We start from the raw sequence: 7,776 nt of genomic DNA on the forward strand, positions 1-7,776 counted from the left end.
AACCCAATTATGGTGGTTGTCACTAGGTATCGACTAAACGAACAATTACAGATTCAATTTAGTTAATATGACAGTAGGCTATTAAATTAAATCAAATACCCGGCCGTTGATATTCAATTAATAAAATACCCATGAATAATTAATTCAGGAAACGTACGAATAGCAACAAATTGGAAAAAGTAATGAAAGTTTGATTAGATCTCACAGATGTTATGGACCACGCCTTCGCGTTAACCTTTGGGTAGAAGAAAAACCTAACCGCTCCTCATCGTATCAATTTTGCGTGGGTTGGTTGATTTCATCCGCACAGTCATCAGCGAAATTGGAACGATGAAGTAATGACGAAAGAAAGAAAAGAAAACGTCTTCTTTGTCTTTGCGTTAATGTTCGTACTGAAGCCGAAATACAACGCAAAAGCCAACGAAAATTGTACAGAGCCAAAGCCAAAGCCAAAGAGTCAATAACGTGAAAGCCAAAAAGCAAGAGAAGAGTCTACAACGTCTGACGGCTAGGGAAAAAGAAAACTAAGGCTATCTAATTCCTCATCCGTGAATCTGGCTTTCTTTTTGCCTTTTGTAGCCGCCGCTAGCCAAAGCAATTAGAAGCAGGACTTGTCTATGGGTTTTAATCCCACGCATCTGGTTCACATGGACCTAGTGCCTTAATTGGGTCACCTGCTATTGGTCCCACGGATCCGGCTTTTCGGGAGCATCTACCTTTTCTGGCGTGGCCACGCTCTGAGATGAAGGGTCTTCTGGAAATTTGCCTCAAGAGATTACTTTTAACGCCAATCATCTGTAATTCATACAAATATGAAATATGAGCAAAACCTCAATACTTAGCACAGTAAGTAACTAAAATTAGGACAAAATAACAGTGCAAAATATGCCAAATAACCGCTCTATCAGCCACCATAAATCCACCCCTTTATTATATCCCTTCCCATCTATTGGCTTCCCAGAGCAAGACTGGATCCTATCCTCAGCTAAACTTTCAAGGAAACAAGGGCAGCTGTCTTGAAATCACCCCTTTGATATATTTATTTGTTATTTTCATTTGGTCAGGTTAAGAATTAAAGTTGTGACTTTTTCTAGTACTAGGTGGTGAGACCCCGCGTTTGACGCAGGGTGCCCCTATCATATGGTAAGAGGAGTGATTTAGTAGAATTAGGTAATATTTGTAAATGTGCTAAGATAATTTACATAAAGTAGTATGTTTTGGTGATTAAAAACATGAATATAGAGCTGAAAATCTCATAAGTGCTAGTTTATCACCAAAATAACAAAAGTAGTTTGTTGTCTGAAGCAAAAGTAGTTCATGCGTTGTTACTGTTTTCCGACTGATGATTTTTGGAGCTTCTGTCATTTTTTTTTTACAGAGCTCAATCAAGCTTTGCGTGCTTTGTTCTTTTTGTCAGTTCTTCTTCAAGGCTTCGCTTGACTAAAGATGAGGGTCCTTTGTCTACTTTGATTGACTGGAATAGCAGATAAAGTTGATGTTGAAGTGAAAGTCGGGGAAACTTGTCCAATTGAAGATGTGATTTCTGTGGTGCTGTTTTGGAGCCAAGGTGGTGGAGTTGTAGGGAATTGTGATGGCTGTGTTTCAGCAATGTGACTAGTTACTGGTTGCTCTGGTGGTTTTTCTAGAATGAAAGCTGTGAGAAAAAATAGCGGGAGAGGTTGTTTTTGAGAGGGAAGATATGATCTCATTTCACAGAAGAAGTTTTGATTTTGTAGTTTTTGGTTGATTGCGCTGAAAGGCAGTGATTCTCCCTGCAACATTAATGGGATAATCTGTGTTAGTCATCTTCATAGTTAATGTTGATTGATATTATATTTGTTTGTATAATTATAGCAAAGTTAATGTACCTAGAGATATTTTTCATAGATTTCAGTGGCAATGAAATCAAGCAGAGTCTCGGCAAGTATGTCATCCACTGTTGCCTCAATGAAACCAGTGTCATCATGACTTTGTACCTGGAATTTAGCTCTATAGCATAAATGGTTATTAGTATATGAGACAAAGTATATAAAATGTGTAATGAAAATTTTAAGAAATTAAAAATCAACTTACTTTGGTTTTGGTTTTGTATCTTTAAGTCCGCAAAAATTGCAATCAAATTCCATATCCATTGGAGCACCAGTGATTTTGTTGCAGCCAATACATGTTGCAGAGAAGAATCGTTGATTGTAATTGATGATTTTAATCTTCCCTTTGATCCAAAAGTTTTTTTTATCTAATTCAAACAAAGTTATATGGTTGTTAGTATAATTGAGATAGTGGCATTATAACAACAATAAGATGTGGAGTTGATAATGTAGAAGATTAGCGGATATATGTTTATGGCATACCAGATTTGATGATGCAAGGATTTGTGCAATCAAACGAATTTCAGTGCTAACCGGTGCAACTGTTTTTTGTTTTTTTTTCATACAGTTTCTCATTGATGACTCTGTGAATGTAAAAAATGTTTTCTTGAGTCCTGTGATAGTAAAAGTAAATATCAGTGTTAATGTGTATAGTTTGCAAGAGAATTTTCAATAAAAAATAATAGTATATGTATGTGAAATCATACCATGTTTTGAGCGTAGCAGTCTGATGTAATGGTGGATCCAGAACAATTGTGCTATTTGGTCTAGTGCTAATGGCAATTCCTAATTTATTGTGCAGAGAAAGTAAATTGAATTTTATTTATTTAAGGTAAATGGAAATAGCATTAGCTTGATTTTATTTGTATTTTTACCATGATATGTGGTGATTCTGGGTCGTACAATCAGAATTGCTGGATGGGTGTGGATTGTGTTTATGAGTTCAACACCTTCATAGTAAACGTAAGGTTCCCACATTGTGAATATTGTGACAACCCCACCTCCCCCTAAGGCGAACCAAAGGGTTCGGCGGACCGCCTGCCCAACTCTCGCCGGGACTCACTCACTCACTATAGTCCTCAATTCAATTACAATATAAATCTCCAATACACATCAAATGTTCCTCAAATTTACATATCATAAGCGAAGCGAAAACTGATTCTAAGCGTGAAACGTACACATACATCCACTTCAATTCCAACCAGTCACACTAGCCCAACTTTTACACAAAATGAATCCAACTCCAAACTGTACAAGATATATGCCATCCAGTCCCACAAATAATGTAATACAAGCACTTCCTTTGCCTCGAGCCCTGTGGGAAGGAAAAACATTTGGGGGTGAGTTAGAAGCTCAGCGAGTAATCAGTAAAATCAGTAATCAAATAAGTTTTAGAATAGTTCATTTCAATGATGTCATGAATCAGTAATCAAAGATACGTTTATTGCTCTTGTAAGCCAGGGAAATCATTGTACTTAAACACCCAATGCTCAAATTGATCCAGTAACAGTGAAACAGTAATAGGGAGTCATTTGCTCCAAGTAAACAGTGATGGAGACGTTCGTGTTCAGCACAAGACTTCCCAAGAACTCATTGAAACCAAATCATGTCATGAACTCACATGCAAGCACACATGATATGCAATCGAGTAAATAATGCAAGAAAGAGTTCATAAGTAGCTTTGAAAATAGTTTGGGGTCACTCACCAATCACGGCTCAGGAACCATCCATCATATATCATTGCCTTGTTCAAGTCCAAGCCCTAGATCACAAATTCAAAGCAATCAAACACTCTCAAAATTCGGACAGCACTTCCCCTTAATTTCTTCATTTTTCCAACCTACAAACATTCACCAAATCCATAACTATGAACCACAATAGCACATATACATAATAGGCTATCAAACACTCTTCAATCTTCACCAATTAAGAGCTCAGGAACCCACAATAAGAAAGCCCCAAAATAAACCCTAAAATCGGAATTTCCGCACTAACCAGAAATTTTCCGCAAACAATCGTATCTAACGTATACAAACTCTATTTTATACCACAACAAGTTATCATTTCATGACCAACGAACTATAATCATATAAAATCAGAAAATTCCCCAATAAATCAGAAATTGGTCCAACTCTAATTAAAATCATGAAATCATTCCCAAAATAGCATTTCTAACCTCTACAAACCGCCAAACCATTATTCGAACAAAGAGTGTTCGAGGGAATTTTCCAAGCAACTTACCTCATAACTCAAGAAAGCTAGCAACTTATAGTTTCCCTTTCAAAGATCACTCCACCAAAAACTTTAAACCTCCTAAACACACACTTGTATGGAGTGGTTTCCAAAACCATCGGTGAAATCTCAAGATGTAAGCAAGAAATGGAAGAATGAAGTTGGAGTTTTCTTTCTCTCTTCTCTCTCTCTTGAAGCTCGGCCAGGCCAAGGAAAGAAATGAAGATATTTTCAACTAAAAGCAAGATAAGAATGAAGAAAACACCCAGTCAAACCTGGCTGTCGACCATGCCACGTCACAATCTGGCCGGATTCTAGGCCGGATTTAGGGCAGAAGAGAAATTAATTTTTTTTTTCAAATGAGCCCACCAATCCGGCCAAAAACTGGCCGGATATACGGCGGGATTCTGCAAAAATTCTGGTTGAAGAAAATTTTTCCCTTTTCTTTTCTTTCGGGCATCACAAATATCATCGGTCTGCATCTGCAAAATTGAACATGTGGGTGATAGAGTTGAATGTAAATGATAAGTGACATCTTAATATGTAAAATGTTGTGTAAGGAAATTTATGTTGCAGTTTTTAGAGTTAAAATGATGAGAGGCTTACTCAGGATTCACAACTATGAATTTTTGGATTCTTCGTGGTCCTTGCAGTATTGACTACTTCTTCTGGGAATGCATGGATTGCTACACATCAGATATCTGCATGAGTATGAGGAATTTGTGGTTAGAAGATGTATAGCAGTTTAGTGTATAGTATTTATTATTTATGACTTTTTTATACTGAATCTATCTGCATCACTGTATTTTGTATTTGTCAAGATTCCAGAAAGAAGTGATAGGAAAGTGTTCCATTAGCTGAAGTGAGTCCGTTTTGTTGACTTTCTTGATGACGGTAGCTTTGGTCAGCGTTAACTGGAGTGGAACAGAGCTAGCTTGGTTTCTTGCATCAGTAATTGGCATAACAGCAGCGTTAGCAATGTAGTAGGTCTCATTAAACTGTAATTTGTCATGGATGTAATTCACATCTCTATTAAATGCAATTGCTTGAATTGACTTATGCTGTGAAAAGCAAAGAGAAAGAGAGAAGTCAATGAGTATAAATAAAAATAAGTAACTGAAAAAAGGGGTAACTCAATAAGTAAAGGAAATGTTTACGGAGCAGTCATATATTGAGATGGAAGTGTAAGTAGTTTCATGGTAAAGTCATTAATTTTGATAAATGAGTTGTTTAGAATGACAATTAATGATACAAGAAATATTAAAAGTAATAGTAATTTGTTTTAGTGTTATAAGTTAAATTTGTTTTGCTGTTATAAGTTAAATAGAAGTATGCTTCTAACCTGTTGATCTAAAAACATGACTCTGATGAACCAAGAGCTTTGATCATTTCCTGGATAGATTGGTGATTTTGCAGTGACAATCACCTTGATCATCCAATCTTTTGTTTCATGAGTCAAACTGCTAATAGGAATACATCTGTTGGCCATAGCTACATGATATGAAACATATAAATTGGTGAAAGTAATTAGTAACAGTGATGATTGAAAATTATAAGATGTGGGCATGCTAAATATAATGGATAAAGAATAATGTACTGGAAATAATTTGGATGCAAGCACATATAAATTAACTGTAAAATGCACCATAATCAGAGTGGAAAATATGAGTACTCAATGGCTGTTGCAGCTGCAAGTATTTCTTGATAAACAAGGTTTCGAGTGCTATTCTATGGCATGGATTCAAGAGTAACTGGTCTTAGAAGTATCTTTTATTTTTTCTATAGTTCTTGCCCTTGACATTGCAACATACAATTGACCATGTGAAAAGACTGGCTCTTTTAAATATATTCCTACAAAATCAAGTGTCTGGCCCTGTGATTTGTTAATGGTCATTGCAAAACAGAGAGAAACAGGAAATTGAGTTTGTTTGAATGGTATTGGATAAGATTCATCATTTGAGCTATGAAGTGGAATGCGAGGGATGAAAACTTGTTTTCCACTGTGATTTCCTGAAGTAATTTGTGCATGAATGAGATTGCGAGCAAAATTCAAACAAATTAAGCATGTTCCATTACACAAACCTTTAACAGGATTCAAATTTCTCAAAAGAATTATAGGAGAATAAGGTTTCAAGATTAACTCGTGGGGTGGTAATCCTGGTGGCTGGATACTATTGAGAAAATCTCATGATTAGCTTGCTTTGAAGGGTCAATTGTTTGATCGAAACTTATGTATCTTGTTTCTTGACCAAGAAATCTCTGAATCAAAAGACTGTTTATATCATGGACAAAGTCATTTATTGTAGTAAGAATGGCTCTATTGATAATACTGGAAGTGTTATGAATGAAATCAATAAGCGAAGGATAGACGACACTTATCAATTCATCAAGAGAAGTAGCATCGTCCACAAAAGGTATCAGAATAGATGATGACAATTGAATTCTGCTATCTCCAAGTGTTGGTTGTGTGCCATTCCCAATTCTAAGCAGTAGATCAGAAAATTGAGGGTCCAATTGTGCTCGCATATTTTCAGTTAGTTGTATTTTTTGCAGATGAGGCCAAATGTAAGAATTGATGAGTGATGCAGATATATAATCTTCTTTCTGATATCTTCGAACGACAGGGAGAGTTTGTTGAAAATCACCACCAAAGACAATGATTTTGCCACCAAATATAATATCAGAATCCAAAATACCACGAAGCATTGTATCGAATGATTCAATTGCGTATTTCTTAGCCATTGCTGCTTCATCCCATATGATTAACATTGCAAGTTTGAGAAGCTTACTGATGCTGCTTTGTTTTGAGATGTTACAGGTTTGGTTATTCTCTTGGTGAAGTGGAATTTTGAAACAAGAGCGTCCTCCAGGTAACAGTGATGCTGCAGCACCAAAGGTTGCTATTGCCAGTGCAATATGACCCCTTGATCTCACAGTTGCAAGTAATGCTTAATATAAAAATGATTTGCCAGTTCCACCAGGACCATCAATAAAGAAGGCAGCAGGGATGTTTCTATTGAGCTTTTCCATTATTTTGTCAAATGTAAACTTTTGGGCTTTGTTCAGCATTGAAATTGAAGCCAAATCGTCGTCAGAAACAGGTATTTGGTACTCAACTTCAATTTCTTTGGTGGAGCTATCTGAGCACAACAGATGATACGAAATATTTATCAGACTGTAGTCATTTATATCTTTTCCCATAATCTGCATGTTGGTCAATAAGTCTGAGAACTTGAATTTGCACTTGTTGTTGCGATAATGTCAAATTTTTTGCATGTCTTCTGATAGATGATTCTCATATTTCAACTAAATGGCTCTTGGATTTATTGGTGGAGAATGCAAAGTAAGACAGCAAAAACTTGTTTGAGGGAACTTGGCATGTTGTACACAAGTGCCTCAGACAAACATTCATCAAAACCATTGTCTACTTGGAGCAGTCCACGAACTTCTACTACTTCTTTGTATGAAGATGCTCTATAATCATCAACAGATTTTAAATCATCAAAGGAGGTTGGTTTTCTTACATGCATAAGTAACATTCTCCGGTAGTATCTTTCTCCTTCAATGGAGTGTGCTGTGTTAACACGGCCAATAACTTCTCCGCATTTTTTGTCGATCCATATTAGATCACCTTCATCCCAAGTGAAGTATCGGAGAAATTCTTTGTAGAGACAAT

This window comes from Coffea eugenioides, chromosome 8 (assembly GCF_003713205.1).
Source record: "Coffea eugenioides isolate CCC68of chromosome 8, Ceug_1.0, whole genome shotgun sequence".
NCBI lineage: Eukaryota > Viridiplantae > Streptophyta > Magnoliopsida > Gentianales > Rubiaceae > Coffea > Coffea eugenioides.